Source organism: Nilaparvata lugens, chromosome 5, assembly GCF_014356525.2.
Source record: "Nilaparvata lugens isolate BPH chromosome 5, ASM1435652v1, whole genome shotgun sequence".
Taxonomy (NCBI): domain Eukaryota; kingdom Metazoa; phylum Arthropoda; class Insecta; order Hemiptera; family Delphacidae; genus Nilaparvata; species Nilaparvata lugens.
In genome coordinates, this window is record NC_052508.1 from 52,378,338 (window position 1) to 52,398,090 (window position 19,753).

Here is a 19,753-nt window from a genome sequence, read left to right on the forward strand (position 1 = left end):
TTTATACACAACGTAGAAACTTATGACTTTGTAAAACTAGATGGATGAGTATGATTTCGTGAACTACACTCTAGGAATCAGTCCCACCTCTTCTTTTCTTTCTTGGATATTCTTTATTCATTTTATTTGAACAAACAACTAGTGAGTTACAAAGATATACATTATAACAATTTGTTTTTGTACGGTTATCTAGTGCAACAGAACAGCTTGAAAATTGCCTTCATTTGTATGCCTTTATTAGTATGCTGCACACGGATTCATTCATACAATAAGTACATCATCAAAAATGATAGGGAGATAAAAAATAAGGTTATCTTTTGTTATTCCTCTCCCAAATTCAGATGAGGTTAAACATAGTCCGATATAGGTTGTCTTGTGGTTGTTGACTTCACACAAATTTCAGTTCTTAATTATTTTCACAAAGTAGATTTTTAAATTCAGATGCTTCAGAAACAAACATAGAAGAAAAATTTCACACTCTAGATTTTATCACTAGAAAAGGGAATATTCATCAATAATTAAAGTAATTGACTCTGAAAGCCAATTTTCTGACTCCAGAGTTTAAAGCTGGTTGAAGTCTAGAACCTAGCTACACATCGAACTCGGAAACCGGCCATTAGTTTTACAAGATAAGTATGATATTGTAGATTACACTCTAGGAATCAGTCCCATTTCTTCAGAATGCCTAGTATACATGTGTGTTTTCAACGATCCTTTCTGGTGAGTTCTCTTCTCACAGTAGGGACACTGGAACTGAGGTTCTTTGCCACATTCATAGCGTTGGTGAGAGACCAAACCATTCTTATACTTGTAGCTTTTTCCACAGTCACTGCATACAAACAGTCCATTCTGTTTGAAAGGTACTGGCAACAGGAAAAGTAATAGAAATATAGAAGTGCTGTCAGAGAATATCCATCTAGATTGGTTATTCTAAGATATTGTTTAAAATATTAAAGTGCACCTTATCATACTAATAATTATTGCTAAAGAAATCCAGTATTAAAGTAATATCATATTAATGAAAGCAATGTGGTTGAGTCGAACCTGTAAGTTATTAAAAGGTTTTCAAGTGAATAAAATTTCACTGCTTTAATAATAAAATATAGAAAAACAATTCAATTTACATTTACAATTCAGGTAAAAATAACAAGATTCAAAGACACTTAAATAATAGTATATAATAATAACATATGTTATTATCATTTTTTAAAATTATTAAATATGTAGCTTTTTATATGTAGCTTATGTGCGAGCTGCTTTTTCCTGCACTACAGGTGATTCTGAGTACAAGCCTCAGTATAACTTACTAAAGAACAACATCCTCTACATATGAATAAATGAAGACGTGTTTTCAATTTTTTTTGTTGTTGAATGGTATAACTAAATAGTTGGATAAACAAGACGAGAAAATTTATAAACAACATAAGACCAATTATTATGCTCAAGGAATGTAGCATTTGTAGAGAGCCAAAGCCAGAGATACAGATTATGAATGAAACAGGAAAAACATTAAAAATCACAAGTTTTAGACAAATTACAATCTTTAGATCCATTACAATGTGCGATGAAGCACTAGCCTACTGTAATTTCATAAAAAGGGATAATTTCAACAGGGATAACAAGTAAATAAATTGTATTAATCATGTAAGATAGAGGTGTTGTTTTTTAACATATGAAGTATTTATGCGAATAATTTCCATCTTAAGATCCATAACAATACAATATCCGGTGGAATACTTTTTTCAGATAAGCAAATAAGTTTTACAAGATTGAAGCATTCATGTAAACCAATGTTTCTAAGGAAGATTGAATTGTTTTTTATCCATCAATGTGTTCAATGTAGACATGTGGTGTTTTATGTAGATATGCGATTTTAGTGCTCCCTTCTGATGAGATTTTTTATCACAGTAGGGACACTGGAATTGAGGTTCTTTGCCACATTCGTAGCGCTGGTGAGTTTTCAACGTAGACTTGTACTTGTAGGTTTTGCCACAATTGTTGCACACAAACTCTCCATCCTCATTAATTATCGACTCTGGTAACAGAAGTACACGAAATCATGGTAAGTCTTTGTCATAAAGAATTTATTATTGTATCTCTATATCTATTCCACATTCCTGTTGTTCATTGAAGAAGTTTGTAATGAAATATCCTTTCTACAAGCTGGCATGCTCAAAAAAAGTTAAACAGCGGTCGTTAGAGGTTGTCAAGAAAAACCTCTGAAATAACTAATTTAGTTATACTTAGTAAACTTGAAGGAAGAATATTGAAGTTCTGATTCAACACTATGGTAAAATCTGTAAAAATGCTCATTTATTGTTGTGATTTATCCAAAGAATATGGGATTGAGGTCGTGATTCAACACTTGAGAAAAAGTAGTTCGAGCTATCTTAAATAGAACTCAATTGTCAAATTTATTCCACTGGTCCCAACATAGAAATGGTCATGACTGAGACAAAACATCTGAGGTTGAACCGTCGAATAAATGCAGTGAAAAACAGATGGGTAAAAAAATGTTAAATGCTATATACATGAATTTATTACTAGAAATATACAAAATATATACCGAGCTGATTATGTACAATTGATTTTTTACTTCATAATCAAAAACAAAATCACCAACAAATCAAATGAAGACATATCAAACAATTAAATAACTTCAATAAAATTATTAATGGTTAATAGTGCTTTTTGTTGCATTTGTTAATAATTGGAGCGTTACTCCTGACTCATGAATTTTGAAAAATTGATAAGCATGAAATTGATGTTAATCAGTTATCAACAGATTTTGATTTCCGGAGATGTACTCTCCTTTGATTAATATTTAGTGGTATTATAAAATTATTAATTTTATAACAAATTGTTTAATTCCTTTGGAAATAAGTGCTGGTGGTAATTGAAACAAACCTTTTGTGATAAAAATTATCATAATTATGGCAGATTTGATGAAAATTAATTTTAAAGCAATATTGATTTCAAATTGAGATAAATTGTTTTCAAATAGAGATAAATTTATTATGATGGCAGACTTGATGAAATTTTATTTTATAGTCTACCAATATTGTTTTCATTCCGATGGAATTGTGCACTGTTGATGAGTATTGACACAAAACGTCTGTGATTCAAATTGAATATTACGGTGAAATTTGTCTATTAGATATATTTTTGATGCAGTTGTTTTCATAGCTATGGAACAATGTACTGCTGATCGAGCATATTTTGCCGATGTATGGTGAACATATGCCTTTTCAGAGCTCCCTTCTGATGAGTCTTCTTTTCGCAGAATGGACACTGGAACTGTGGCTCCTTGCCGCACTGGTAACGCTGGTGGAATGTCATATTCGACTTGTACTTGTAGCCTTTGCCACAAGTGCTGCACACATACTTTTTATCAGGATTCCACAACTCTGATAACAAAGGGAAGAGAATTTGTTAGACTTTATCAGACAATTCTACCAAGACTACAAAAGAATTCTACATGAATAAAAAAAAAGTATAAGAAATATGTTCGGCATTTCTGCCATAAATTGACTGGCAAACTAATCGATAGAGTAAAGTAATATTCGAAAAAATAATTAATTTATAGAAATTGATTGATATTCCAATAAGTTTCAATTCAAAGCTTGTAGTTAGCTTAACAAGCACAAAAAAAATGAAACAATATATTACTGTCATTTCAAAAAATACTTACATAATAATAAAAATGATTACAAAATAAAATATAGAGAAACGCCTGAAATATGAGCCTGAACACAGATGTGACTTATTAAATGAATAAATGCACTGAACATTGTTCAAAACTCGAAAAGTTGCAGGTTTAATAAATAAAGGCAATGTAGTAATGTGAAAAGTAGTGAAAGTAACAATGAGGAAAGAATGCTCCTCTTGTGTGCTGCATTGAGATTAATAATCACCATTACAAGTAGGTGTGATCAGATGCTTTCAACATGCGTGATACCGGTTGCGGTTGGTTGGTTTTTTCATCACTTGAAATTTATAAGAAAGAAGTGCACATGATAGGTCCTTAATACAGAAACAGTCTAATTTAATTTCACTTGAATAACAACACACCATAGACAATTTGTAAAAGAGTTTATTATATAAAAAAATGTAATATTTTTGAAGTGATGTAAAAAATGATAGTGTTTGGAGAATAAGTACTTATTACTCTACCATAAGTAAACTTCATAACATACGATCAACATAGTAATCATCTATCATATTAAATTAATGTATACTTTTCAAATACTGACTGATAAAAATACAATTAAATTGATGGGTTTATTCAAGACACACTTACAGAGATGTAATAGAAAATTTTGTAGAAAAATGTACAATAAATCATGTTTAACAACAGAAATATAGTTTTAAAATGGTTGTTAGTGAGAATAGTGGAATTGTTTTACATGACAAACCAGAGTTCCTGATACCGCACACAGATTCCAAGAGGTCAGCGTTATTTAATCATGTTTCACAGTTAAAAACATGGAATACATATAATGAATAAAATCCATGTTCTTCGAAGTACTGAACAGTGAACAGATTCATAGACTTAATTTGGTCTCTCTCAGCAACTCCATATGTTTTATAAAAACATGTTTCTTTAGTGATCCTTTCTGATGACATCGTTTATCGCAGAACGGGCACTGAAACTGAGGTTCCTTGCCTCCACACTCCAATCGCTGGTGCTTTGTCATATTAAACTTGTACTTGTAAGATTTACCACAATGACAGGTGTACATTATATCCTCATTCATTGATCCTGCTGATAAAATAACAAATAGAAATAGTTAAGTGCTTCTAACAAAATGAACAAAGCAAAATTCAGTTGAACCTATGAGTAACAAAGTTGGTTATTCTGAGAAAATATTTGCTGTACAGAGAACTACAGTTGAACCTCAAGGTAACGAAGAATTACCCTGGTTAAACCTACCTATACTGAAAAAATATTAAACTAATAAATCAACATCGATGGTGTTAGTCCCATATCTACATAAAAATATAAATAAATTAATTCACTGAGTAATACATAAAAAATCAATACGGTAGCAGGAGATTTAACCAAAAATTAAAAATTTATCATGTTTATCATACTTTATTCCAAGTGTATCATCTGTAATTGAATACAATTAACCAATTTTATACTTTCAAAAATACATTAGAATTGAAAGATCATATGGATGACGATAAATATAATAATTATTCCTATGTTGTTTTTGGTGGAGGGTTCCTTAGTGATCACATTAATTCTACTAAGAAGTACCTGTTCAGCGATATTGTTTTGGTTTTAAAACTGTCAAATAGGGATGTGTCATACGTGATATCAAAACCCATTCAATTTTATTGAAATATTATTTGGTGAGTTCTGGGAAATCTGGTCGCGGATTTAATTTATTGAATGTAATTGATAAAGCGAGGAGATCCCCAATGTACAAAGATGAAATGTGTGTTTTATCACGTTTCGTGAAGGCAATATTATGATTTTTAGTTCCATGCTATACAAACAAGAGTGAGTCGACTTTTGGTCTGTGAATCAAGGCTGCATGTTTTTTTCACATAAATAGATTTTGAATTTTTTCTTTCGAGGCCCATATATTTTAAACCGTTTATGAAGTATAGTTGTTGAGTTAAAGGCTTTGGTTACCTGAACGATTCTGTCTTGAGGATTCAATTATAGGCTGTCACAGTTCAGGCAGTTTAAACCTGCATAATTATTGTGTTTTCAGGATTTGAATCTTGTAGGGAAAGCTGGTGCTTTGATTCAATCAGCTGGCAAAAGTTTTTTTTTATATATTTATTTAAAGTCGGAAGTAGTTTAACCAGACCTTTGAGGATCAGGCCAAGGGACAATTTTCAAGGTCAAGTAAGATCATTGTACATTTTTTTTCTTTTCAGACCCATAATTATTCTAAATAATAATTTGCTTTTATTTTCAAAAACCTGAACGACCACAGATCAGCAAGCGAGTAGCCCTTATTATCTGATTATTATAATCAGAAATCTTGATCTGTTGGTTATAGTTGTAATCTTTCCTTTTTCTCAATTACATAATTATTATATTTTCCGTTTCGCACAGTTTCATATTTGAATATTCGTATTAAAAAAATATTTTTTTTGTAATTAAAAACCGGAACGACCATTTTCTTTTCTTTTCCCACAATCACATATTTGATGAAGGCATTTAGCTTACATAGTTGTTGAAGGCGTTTCATCTTGCTTACATATTTGGTGGAGGCGTCTTTCCCCACCGTTCCTCATCTACTTGCTTACAGATTAGGCCTATATAAAAAGATGTACAAAAAGCTTTTTTGCTTATTCTGGTGTGGAGTTTCTCGTGGCCAACTTCAATTTCAACAGGTATTCAGCATTATCTAATATTCTTGTGCCACATCTTTTAACAAGGAATACATCGATATAATGACGACAAAAATCTATGTTCTTTGAAGTGCTGAACAGTGTCAAATATTCATAGACTTAATTTGGCCTCTCTCATCAACTCCAAGTGTTTTATAAAAACATGTTTCTTAAGTGATCCTTTCTGATGACATCGTTTATTGCAGAACGGGCACTGAAACTGAGGTTCCTTGCCTCCACACTCCAATCGCTGGTGCTTTGTCATATTGGACTTGTACTTGTAAGATTTTCCACAATGACAGGTATACATAAGCTCCTCAATCAGTGATCCTGCTGATGAAATAACAAATAGTTAAATGCTTCCAACAAAATAACAAAGCAAAATACAGTAGAACGAAACTCAGTAACGAAATTGGCTATTCTGAGAAAAGATTTGCAGTAGAGAGAATTAACTGAGTAACAGAGAGAGAAACAGAGAGAAATACAGTTGAACCTCAAGGTAACGATGATGATTACCCCGGGAAAAACCTATCTATACTAACAAAATCTGGTGTGGCGCACTCACACAACTTTCCTTGCCGTTATGAAAATTGATCACCTGACGCTAGTGTTCCCGCGCATCTCAATTCAAAGATTTGAGCCAGCTGGTGACAGGGCAATAACGCTGGAGACACACATGAGGTCTGCTATCTCTTCATAGTGAATGATTTAATAGAATCAACAATAATTTGCAACTGAATAATCACATTTTCTCGAATTTAAAGCTTATTTTCAATTTTAGGTGAAAATGTTACTGAACATAAACTGTAGAGATTTTCATGCTGAATCTTTTCCACTTATTTTTTTTAGTTTAAATTGTATCTGAAGACTGATAATTGGGAATCTAAAATCAAACTTTGCATAGATGGGGCGGTGCTCCTGAAATTTTTACAGATATGGGACTTGTGGCAGTCGATAGAGTTTATCAATGACTTTTTTAGGTATGAACTTGATCAAAATCGTTGGAGCCGTTTTCGAGAAAATCGCGAAAAACCCTCTTTTTGACAATATTTTCGCCATTTTAGGCACCATCTTGAATTGCATCTGATCGAAATTGTTCGTGTCGGATCCTTATAGTGTAAGGACCTTAAATTCCAAATTTCAAGTCATTCCATTGATTGGGAGATGAGATATCGTGTACACAGACGCACATACACTCATACACACACACACACACACACACACACACACACACACACATACAGACCAATACCCAAAAACCACTTTTTTGGACTCAGGGGACCTTGAAACGTATAGAAATTTAGAAATTGGAGTACCTTAATTTTTTTCGGAAAGCAATACTTTCCTTACCTATGGTAATAGGGCAAGGAAAGTAAAAATATTAAACTAATACTAATAGATCAACATCGACGGTATGTAGTCCCACATGTACATAAGAGTATAGGATAAATGAATTCACCGAGTGATTTTTTATGTAAAATTTTATTTTTGACAAAAAATTAAAAGTTGGAAATTCCAAGTGTAACATCTGTAAATGAATACAATTCACAAATTTTATACTTTCAAGAATACATAAGAATTTGATCACATGAGTGACAATAAACAGAATAATTCCTATGTTGTTTTGGTGGAGAATCCCTTAGTGGTCACATTAATATTATAAGAAGTGTCTGTTCAACGATATTGTTTGGGTTCTGAAACTGTCAAAAAGGGATAATATAAAAGATTTACAAAAAAAACTTTTTAGCTAATACTGGTGTGGAGTCCCTTGTGACCCACTTCAATTTCAACCGTATTCAGCTTTATATAATATTCTTGTGCCAATCTTTTGAACAAGGAATACATCGATATAATGACGGAAAAATCTATGTTCTTCGAAGTGCTGAACAACGTCAAAGGTTCACAGACTTAGTTTGGCCTCTCTCATCAACTCCAAGTGCTTTATAAAAACATGTTTCTTTAGTGATCCTTTCTGATGACATCGCTTATTGCAGAACGGGCACTGAAACTGAGGTTCCTTGCCTCCGCACTCCAGTCGCTGGTGCTTTGTCATACTAGACTTGTGCTTGTAAGATTTTCCACAATGGCATGTGTACATTAGCTCCTCAATCAGTGATCCTGCTGACAAATTAACAAATAAATATATTTGATTGTTGTCAACAAAAAAGAACAGAGAAATTTAGTTGAACCTCTACGTAACGAAGATAATTAAGTAACCCTGAGAAAAACGTTTCTGTTTCAACAATATATACTCATGTTTCTAACAGAATATAGAGATTCTAGTGTAGTTGAATGTTTCTAACAATATAAGAAAGAGGGATAAAAGAGATGTTGCTCACAAAAATTGAGGTTCTACTGTAATTGAATTCTTATAACAAAATGACAACAATTTATCTTATAACAAAGATAAATAGATAGTTATTGCTAACAAAATATAGTGGTTTTACTGTAGTTGGATGTTTCTAACATAATAAGAGTGAGAAAAAGATAGATGTTACTAACAAAATATACAGGTTCTACAGGAGTTGGATGTTTCTAAGTCATAAATAGCAGTGAGAAATAGTTCGATTTTTAATAAATTCAACATTCAATATATTCATTCACTGTTAAAACTCCTCAGACCTTTGGATGATATTTGAAAAATTTCTAGATTATAGATTGTACTGGTACCAACATCACTCAATTATTACATCGAACACAATCTTACTAAAAATACACATATGAGTCATTTAATTATTACTTAACAATATATTCAAGTTTATAAGTTTATAACAGGATTGAAAACGGCATCCTTGACCGATTTAGAATGTGTGAGGTGTACATGTTTCTTCAAGGAGCTCTCCTGATAACTTCGGTTATCACAATATGGACATTTATACTGCGGCTCTTTGCCACATTCATAGTGCTGATGAAGTAACAAAGTTTTCTCATGCAAGTAGACCTTTCCACAACTCCTGCAGGGAAACTGACACTCCTTTTTTCCGTTTCCTTTTCTTTCGTTTCCTTCACTTTCTTCTGGTTGTTCTGCGTCCGGTTGTTTTGCTTCATCTGCAAGTTTTGCTTCTTCTGAGAGACCCTGGCTACAGAGAAACTAAACTATATTGAAGATTTCCACTGATAACAATGTTAGCTTGAAGGGCCATGCTTGTTAATATTTTCACTTGAGCCTAAACTATAATATTCACAGACATGGATAAAAGTTGCTTGCTGAGCATCTTGAAAAACCTTGGATGCAGATTTACACATAGGAGGTTGAATGCAGAGAAAGGTTGGATGTAGAAGATTGATAATTCTGACAAAACAGATCCCTTCAAAATATAACAAATGGTAAATCTTGTAAAGATGTATCAAGATTATAACACCTTCACCAATGAAATTATTCAAATATGAGGTTAAAAATGGTAAAGCTGTATAAAGAGTATAACACCTTCACTAATGAAATTATGCAAATATGAGGTTTGGAATTCTCATTTCGAATGAATTGGATTGATTGTCATTTTCGTTTCTTAAGCCCTCTTTTCAAATGATGTTCTGCTCTGCTGGACAGAAGAAGAGAATACCTTTTGCACTCATTGGAGAGTTCATATATTTGTAATCTGCCAATGAGTGAAGATTACCATGAGAGCCAATAGTATTCTTCTTCAAACCAGCATAACTGAAATCAATCGGAAAGCAGTGATTAAGGCTGATCACATAGAAACAAACATCCGCTGAACTGTTTCGAATTGCTGTCAACAGAATTAGACTTTGCATGCTGGACACAAACATCCGAAACTGACAGCGCACAAAAGAGGAAGAAGACATACAAAGAGCAACTGAGAGACAGAAAACAAAACAAAGACTGCACAACACTCTATAATTTGTTTCCAGGTTTTTCGCTAGTCGTTTTTTGCTATACCAGAAAGTATTAATCTTTATTCAACACTCTCTTTCCAAAGGAGCAACACAATTCAAATTTGTATGTTTTAAGAGAGCAACTTGAGTTAGCCGCTCTGATATCACACAGTTGCTCTCTGTATTTAAGCAACCTCAGAGCTGAGCTATTCAGATTATATTACAGAAATTTTAATGTATATCTATAGTCCGTACAAAATTACTTTTGACTTGGGAGGGACATGCGCATCAGAGAAGGCGTAGAGTGGTAGGGATACAGAGGCCGTTCTGAACCGGCCAGCGTTCTCTAGTAACTGATCATATGCTCATGCTAAACATGCGAAGTTTCCTGTCTGAAAGCAGTCAGACGCTGAGTCTAATCGACAAATTGGCAACTGCGCTTCTAATTATGACTCTATTCATCACTGTAATTGACTGATCTCGCTCCATTTCTCTGCGCCGCATTTTCCTCCGAGTCAAAAGAAATTCTGTATGGACTATAGTTATACCAGTTTATTATTGCTTCATGACATTGTATCACAAGGATTCCTGTAAAGCAGGAGCTGACTTCAAGCTGCTCACACCATAGACAAGCCAAAAGCACAGCAAAGCTCACACTGCAAAAGCTAGTCTAGCGTTGAATCCTTGAATTCAGTAATTTCAAGTTGCTTTATTCAACATGTAAGTGGATTTCGACTTTTTAAAAAACATGCCACTGGTAAGGGAGTGGGCAAGGAGTTTTCAACAACACGGTCAATGAATTACAGCAGTAAATCGATTATTCATTTAATGGTACAATTTATAATTTTCGAATGTTTTGAGATCAAGTGCGGTTTGAGAGTTGTCCTTCGATGACAGCGATAAGAGCAGTATGGACACTGGAAACAGGGCTCTTTGCCACACTCGAAGCGCGTGTGAGTGGACAGCGAACTTTTATATTTGTAAACTTTTCCACATCCATTGCATTCAAACCTTCCTGATTGTGAAAGCACTGGCAAAGAGAAAAACACATTTAAGTTTATAAGTTTATAACAGGATTGAAAACGGCATCCTTGACCGATTTAGAATGTGTGAGGTGTACATGTTTCTTCAAGGAGCTCTCCTGATAACTTCGGTTATCACAATATGGACATTTATACTGCGGCTCTTTACCACATTCATAGTGCTGATGAAGTAACAAAGTTTTCTCATGCAAGTAGACCTTTCCACAACTCTTGCAGGGAAACTGACACTCCTTTTTTTCCGTTTCCTTTTCTTTCGTTTCCTTCACTTTCTTCTGGTTGTTCTGCGTCCGGTTGTTTTGCTTCATCTGCCTGTTTTGATTCTTCTGAGAGACCCTGGCTACAGAAAAACTAAACTATAATTATTGAAGATTTCCACTGATAACAAGGTTAGCTTGAAGGGTCATGCTTGTTAATATTTTCACTTGAACCTAAACTATAATATTCACAGACATGGATAAAAGTTGCTTGCTGAGCATCTTGAAAAACCTTGGATGCAGATCTACACATAGAAGGTTGGATGTAGAAGATTGATAATTCTGACAAAGCAGATCCCTTCAAAATATAACAAATGGTAAATATTGTAAAGATGTATTAAGATTATAACACCTTCACCAATTAAATTATTCAAATATGAGGTTAGAAATGGTAAAGCTGTATGAAGAGTATAACACCTTCACTAATGAAATTATGCAAATATGAGGTTTGGAATTCTCATTTCGAATGAATTGGATTGATTGTCATTTTCGTTTCTTAAGCCCTCTTTTCAAATGATGTTCTGCTCTGCTGGACAGAAGAAGAGAATACCTTTTGCACTCATTGGAGAGTTCATATATTTGTAATCTGCCAATGAGTGAAGGTTACCATGAGAGCCAATAGTATTCTTCTTCAAACCAGCATAACTGAAATCAATCGGAAAGCAGTGATTAAGGCTGATCACATAGAAACATCCGCTGAACTGTTTCGAATTGCTGTCAACAGAATTAGACTTTGCATGCTGGACACAAACATCCGAAACTGACAGCGCACAAAAGAGGAAGAAGACATACAAAGAGCAACTGAGAGACAGAAAACAAAACAAAGACTGCACAACACTCTATAATTTGTTTCCAGGTTTTTCGCTAGTCGTTTTTTGCTATACCAGAAAGTATTAATCTTTATTCAACACTCTCTTTCCAAAGGAGCAACACAATTCAAATTTGTATGTTTTAAGAGAGCAACTTGAGTTAGCCGCTCTGATATCACACAGTTGCTCTCTGTATTTAAGCAACCTCAGAGCTGAGCTATTCAGATTATATTACAGAAATTTTAATGTATATCTATAGTCCGTACAAAATTACTTTTGACTTGGGAGGGACATGCGCATCAGAGAAGGCGTAGAGTGGTAGGGATACAGAGGCCGTTCTGAACCGGCCAGCGTTCTCTAGTAACTGATCATATGCTCATGCTAAACATGCGAAGTTTCCTGTCTGAAAGCAGTCAGACGCTGAGTCTAATCGACAAATTGGCAACTGCGCTTCTAATTATGACTCTATTCATCACTGTAATTGACTGATCTCGCTCCATTTCTCTGCGCCGCATTTTCCTCCGAGTCAAAAGAAATTCTGTATGGACTATAGTTATACCAGTTTATTATTGCTTCATGACATTGTATCACAAGGATTCCTGTAAAGCAGGAGCTGACTTCAAGCTGCTCACACCATAGACAAGCCAAAAGCACAGCAAAGCTCACACTGCAAAAGCTAGTCTAGCGTTGAATCCTTGAATTCAGTAATTTCAAGTTGCTTTATTCAACATGTAAGTGGATTTCGACTTTTTAAAAAACATGCCACTGGTAAGGGAGTGGGCAAGGAGTTTTCAACAACACGGTCAATGAATTACAGCAGTAAATCGATTATTCATTTAATGGTACAATTTATAATTTTCGAATGTTTTGAGATCAAGTGCGGTTTGAGAGTTGTCCTTCGATGACAGCGATAAGAGCAGTATGGACACTGGAAACAGGGCTCTTTGCCACACTCGAAGCGCGTGTGAGTGGACAGCGAACTTTTATATTTGTAAACTTTTCCACATCCATTGCATTCAAACCTTCCTGATTGTGAAAGCACTGGCAAAGAGAAAAACACAAAATAAATAAATTGGAATTGGATAGAGCCGAAGAACTGACAAAATCACAAGATAATTTCATAATCGTCCATCACTGCAACCACCATATACAGTCACTACACCATAAAACACATTCACTTATACACAGACCATTACTTGAATTTCGGACTGTTTTCGTAAGAAACCTGCAGTCTTTACTCATAAAGGTAATGTAGAGTTTTCTACCTCCAGTTTTTACTTTCCTTGCCCTATTACCATAGATAAGGGAAGTATTGCTTTCCGAAAAAAAATTAAGGTACCCCAATTTCTAAATTTCTATACGTTTCAAGGTCCCCTGAGACCAAAAAAGTGGTTTTTGGGTATTGGTCTGTATGTGTGTGTGTGTGTGTGTGTGTGTGTGTGTACACGATATCTCATCTCCCCATTAACGGAATGACTTGATATTTGGAACTTAAGGTTGGAATATAAGGATCCGACCGAACAATTTCGATTAAATGCAATTCAAGATGGCGGCTAAAATGAAGAAAATGTTGTCAAAAACAGGGGTTTTCTCGAAAACGAATCCAACGATTTTGATTAAAGTTATACCTAAAATAGTCATCGATAAGCTCTATCAACTGCCACAAGTCCTATATCTGTAAAAATTTCAGGAGCTCCGCCCCATCTATGCAAAGTTTGATTTTGGATTCTCAATTATCAGGCTTCAGATACAATTCCAACAAACAATTTCGAGTGGAAAAGATTGAGCATGAGAATCTCTACAATTAATGCTGAGTAACATTTTCACCTAAAATTAAAAATAAGCTCGAAATTCGAGATAATGTGATTATCCATTAAATTGCAAACTGTTGGCAACTGTTGATTTTATTAAATCATTCACTATGAAGAGATACAGGTGATCAATTTTCATAACGGCAAGGAAAGTTGTGTGAGTGCGCCACACCAGATTTTTTACACATGAAGTAATTGCTATAGTTGATATATTGGCGATCAAATACAATATTTTTTATGAAATACCCTCCAAGTCCTCATCTGAGGGATTAATGAAGAGTTTCGAAAGGGGGTCATGTGTGGAGCTTTATTAAAATATTTTGAGTCTAGTGAAAAGCAGAGCATGAAAGTGATTGTGGTATCCAGCTATATAGCACAATCATAAGAGTGCTCAACTGCGATAACATTTCTATGAGAAAAAATGTTTAATCTACATAGAATATAGTCCAGGCATGCTCGAAAAATGGTGTGGAGGGTAACGTTTGGGAAAAAATATTTTACATTTTGCAGCTCTGTTTAGGATAGTGAGACAATGAACACATCAAAGTCAAAAGTTGTGATCCATATCTGAATAATCTATTGTTGCAAAAGTGAAAATTTAACACTCAACACAGTTGGCACTCAACACTGTTTTAACAAACTGAGAGAAATTTATAAAACATATGATACATATTATTGAAGATAATTAAAACTCTATATGCCTATAATCAGCTCAAATTTTTGGCTCAACGTTTAAGAGTTTTATGGTTCAAAAGTACAAAAATATTTGAGAGCTAAACGGGGATTTCCAAAAATTCGACACTTTCAAGAGCGATTATCTCGAAAAGTATGGTACTTCCAAAGTATTGAACATTTGATCAGTATTTTAGGTCTGAAAAAGTTGCTCATCAGCTTCAAGACTGGATAGCAATACTTCAATATTGAAAAATATACACACAAGGATATTGTAATAATTGAGGGAAATGAATGTTCAATACAGTAATATCATAATGAATGAGTTTGGCCCGGTTTCACGTAAGTCGATTAATTATCAACTGTGATAAATCGCTGATCAAATTTGTCTTTAGCTTCTCTCGTGGCATTTAAATTATCACGGTCGAAATCAATAGACGTAAGTGCAACCGTGCAACCGAACCTTTCACTTTATTAATGTATAAAAAAATAATAATAAACAACAGAACCATATTAAAAATGAAATTAGAATGGATAAGTAATAAATAATAATTAATTAAAAGTAATTAAATTACATTTAGTTCATTAGAAATTTGCTATGTCTGGAGACAAAATGTGGTTTGAGCGATGCTTTGCGATGACAGCGATAAGAACAGTAGCGACACTGGAATTGAGGCTGTTTGCCGCACTCATAGCGTGTATGGGTCCAAAGTGTTGATTTGTATTTGTAACATTTGCCACAGCCTTCGCAAGTAAACTTTCCTGGGATTGAAGACACTGGCAAACAGAAAACACAGAATGAATAACGAGAACTACAGAATACAGGAAACAGTAATGCTATGTTTCTGTATTGTATAGAGTTTCTGTTCATACAGAGAACAGTGCTAATATTTTCAACAGTTTATTTTTGAAATTTATGTTGATATAATTGTTCTATTTTGTATTATTTCTATTGATACAGTAATGAGTGCCAATATTATTATACAACTCATTTGGAGAAATTCTGTTCCACTAATTTGAGTGAAAGGAGTGAAATCGACAATGTATAACGATATAAATTAATGTCTATGAAAAAATATTATTTTCAAGTGAAGATAACACATAGTATCATGAATGAGTTGAAATGGTGAGAATGAATTGAGTAGAGTTGAATTGGCCTAGAGAAGAGATTTGAGTAGAATATAAGTTAATAGATTGTAACAGTTTAAAATGTATAATTGAAACAAAAAGCTAGATACAACCGGAATTTAATATGAGGATCATATGAGATGAAAACCTGAATATGGTCTCCTATCTTCCACATATTCGGCGGTCATGAATATACAGAGTGAGTCATAAGTATGGGGGAACCCTTCAATAAGTTGAAGACTCTTGTAGATATAATACTGTAACTTTCAGAATAATTTATTGGTCGAATACTCCACCTTTCGAGGCAGAGCCGCCTTTTTACATGTTGAGGCAGAGTGCGTCTTCAATTGAGCTTCATGACGAATTTCCAATGAAAAATAGTTATTTATGAATGAATAATATTATAAAAAAATATATTGCCTTGATTGCCTTCATTTGAATAGATCGAAAAAGCCTTGCAGATCGATTAAAAAGCCGATTATTAAAAGCCTTGTCAAACCGACTTTGCTACCGACCACTAGGCTTAGTTTTTCCCTTTCCGATTGTGATAACTATTATTATAGATCATTGTACATTGTAATAATTATTATTGTATTGATGAATAAATAAAATTAATGAATAAATGATAAGCATAGCATCAGCTGATGAGAAACGTACAGCATGTGTTCATGACGCTACAAGCCAAGGACACAAGTGTCATGCAGCGTCCGATCTCGCTTCAATCCAATCACACATAATCAGTGATATCAACGGCCTGGCATACGACGCATACCACACATGTCCGTCATGTTCCACCACCACTCCAAAGGAATATCGGAAAAGAGTGGGATCGGAACACTTGGATTAAAGCCCGGTCCACACTCATCATGTAGCGATCCGATCCTACTTATGTCCTATGTTTCTGTGGGATGGAAGGGTGAATAACGAACATGTGCGGCATGCACCATTCCAGGCTCTTGTCATCACTGATCATATGTGATTGGATCGGAACACTGCATGAAACACTAATGCTATGTTTCTGTATTGTATAGAGTTTCTGTTCATACAGAGAACAGTGCTAATATTTTCAACAGTTTATTTTTGAAATTTATGTTGATATAATTGTTCTATTTTGTATTATTTCTATTGATACAGTAATGAGTGCCAATATTATTATACAACTCATTTGGAGAAATTCTGTTCCACTAATTTGAGTGAAAGGAGTGAAATCGACAATATATAACGATATAAATGTCTATGAAAAAATATTATTTTCAAGTGAAGATAACACATAGTATCATGAATGTGTTGAAATGGTGAGAATGAATTGAGTAGAGTTGGCATAGAGAAGAGATTTGAGTAGAATATAAGTTAATAGATTGTAACAGTTTAAAATGTATAATTGAAACAAAAAGCTAGATACAACCGGAATTTAATATGAGGATCATATGAGATGAGAACCTGAATATGGTCTCCTATCTTCCACATATTCGGCGGTCATGAATATACAGAGTGAGTCATAAGTATGGGGGAACCCTTCAATAAGTTGAAGACTCTTGTAGATATAATACTGTAACTTTCAGAATAAGTTATTGGTCGAATACTCCACCTTTCGAGGCAGAGCCGCCTTTTTACATGTTGAGGCAGAGTGAGTCTTCAATTGAGCTTCATGACGAATTTCCAATGAAAAATAGTTATTTATGAATGAATAATATTATAAAAAATTATATTGCCTTGATTGCCTTTATTTGAATAGATCGAAAAAGCCTTGCAGATCGATTAAAAAGCCGATTATTAAAAGCCTTGTCAAACCGACTTTGCTACCGACCACTAGGCTTAGTTTTTCCCTTTCCGATTGTGATAACTATTATTATAGATCATTGTACATTGTAATAATTATTATTGTATTGATGAATAAATAAAATTAATGAATAAATGATAAGCATAGCATCAGCTGATGAGAAACGTACAGCATGTGTTCATGACGCTTCAAGCCAAGGACACAAGTGTCATGCAGCGTCCGATCTCGCTTCAATCCAATCACACATATAATCAGTGATATATCAACGGCCTGGCATACGACGCATACCACACATGTCCGTCATGTTCCACCACCACTCCAAAGGAATATCGGAAAAGAGTGGGATCGGAACACTTGGATTAAAGCCCGGTCCACACTCATCATGTAGCGATCCGATCCTACTTATGTCCTATGTTTCTGTGGGATGGAAGGGTGAATAACGAACATGTGCGGCATGCACCATTCCAGGCTCTTGTCATCACTGATCATATGTGATTGGATCGGAACACTGCATGAAACACTGCATGAACATGCCTGTATGTACAACGGAGTTTTTTAAGGTATTTCAAACAAGAAATTTATTTTAAATTGAAAATAATTTTAGTTTTAATTATAGAAAATAATATGGTATTGTACTTTGTGACTGTCTATTATAATATGAGTAAATAAAGTGCTTTGAAAGCAAGCCTCAAGATCGATAAACATGCAAAATGTTTATGTGGCGTTTCAAGTGACTTTTCTGGTAGAATCTTCTGGAACAGTACTCGCAAGAAAATTGAGGCGGTTGCCCGCACTCCAGCTTCTGATGAGCTGTCAAATTGTACTTGTACTTGTAAACCTTCCCACATCTGTCACAAGTGAACCTAGGCAACAGGTCAACTGAAACACAAAGCAATATGTGTTATTAGAAGTGAAACATGTCAATAAACAAATAAGATATATTCAAAATCGTTTCATAAATCATGAAATCATAGAAATAAAAATCTCAGTACCCTTTTTTGAATAAAAATAATCCAAAAAAGGGTACTGAGATTTTTATTTCTATATATATTACAGGTAATATCCCTATTCTATTTATAGCCCTAAACAGAAAAGAGACAATAATAATGTTGTATAACTATGCTTTAAGAGTATTCTTTCTTCCATGCGATAGATGAATGTAAGTAACTAGATCTGGAATAATTATTCCACAGTTAATGCTTCTACCGTATCAACAACGATAATATTATGAAGTCATATTGAAATGCTATTCCTCTGAGGTATACTCATACTCATACTTCTTGATCAATGATATTCATCAAAATCTGTACTTTTTGATCAATGTTTATGAACTGGCTATTCTCAACTGTTTAATATCTTAAATCTGTTTAGAACTTTCAGTGATGACTAATAAATGTTCAAATCATCTTCATTTCTATTTTTAATCGGAAATCAAGATACAAGGAAGGGAATTTAGAAGAACTTACCTTTGAAGTTGAAGTGGGTTGCTAATCCAATTATCAGAAGAGAAAATAATTATCATTAGCCTCACCGCGAAGCGTCCCTCCCTCTTCAATAAAACAAATTTAATTGTAAAATTTATTTCAAGTTGAGTTAAAAATTGTAGGATATTTGTTTCAATTTGATCTTAATTGTGATCCAAGATGGTAGAAAAGTGGAAAATGGAACAGAGCCATAATAAAATTGACTTTTGTGTGACTAGGGAAGTCATCATTTTGATTTCAGTCAGTAATTCAATCAACCAATCAGAGAGACGAATGTTATTCACGGACCGCCCATCTTAAACTTTTTGAGGACACCGATTTCAGCAACAACTGCGGTCTATCATGTCAAACAACTGGGAGAGATAATTTGAGGAATTGAGTGGAAGAAAATAAATCTGAAGAATCGAATGAAGGAAGAAATCATGAAAAAAAGATGACATTGAAATGGAAGTGGGAAAGTACACGAATACTCTACAATAAAATTATTAGAATAGAATAAAAATAGATTGATTATTAAATTCGAAATTAGTCGATTTATGCTTGTGGTTTGAATGGTATTATTGGTCAATCTTACAAAGTTGAAT

The 19,753-nt window shown here is 33.9% G+C and overlaps 1 protein-coding gene and 2 long non-coding RNA genes across 6 annotated transcripts in view; all 3 read right to left on the minus strand.

The window, feature by feature from the left end:
- Positions 1 to 19,753, minus strand: part of LOC111045285 (longitudinals lacking protein, isoforms A/B/D/L) — a 111,954-nt gene that overhangs the window by 51,089 nt on the left and 41,112 nt on the right. The gene's annotated exons all lie outside the window — the stretch shown is intronic.
- On the minus strand, positions 7,818 to 10,960 carry LOC120351419. Its single transcript, XR_005571386.1, has 2 exons — positions 9,296 to 10,960; positions 7,818 to 8,475 (listed from the first exon to the last, which is right to left on the minus strand). It is a non-coding gene; the product is annotated as an uncharacterized LOC120351419 (long non-coding RNA).
- Positions 13,115 to 16,901, minus strand: LOC120351418. Its single transcript, XR_005571385.1, has 2 exons — positions 15,353 to 16,901; positions 13,115 to 13,335 (listed from the first exon to the last, which is right to left on the minus strand). It is a non-coding gene; the product is annotated as an uncharacterized LOC120351418 (long non-coding RNA).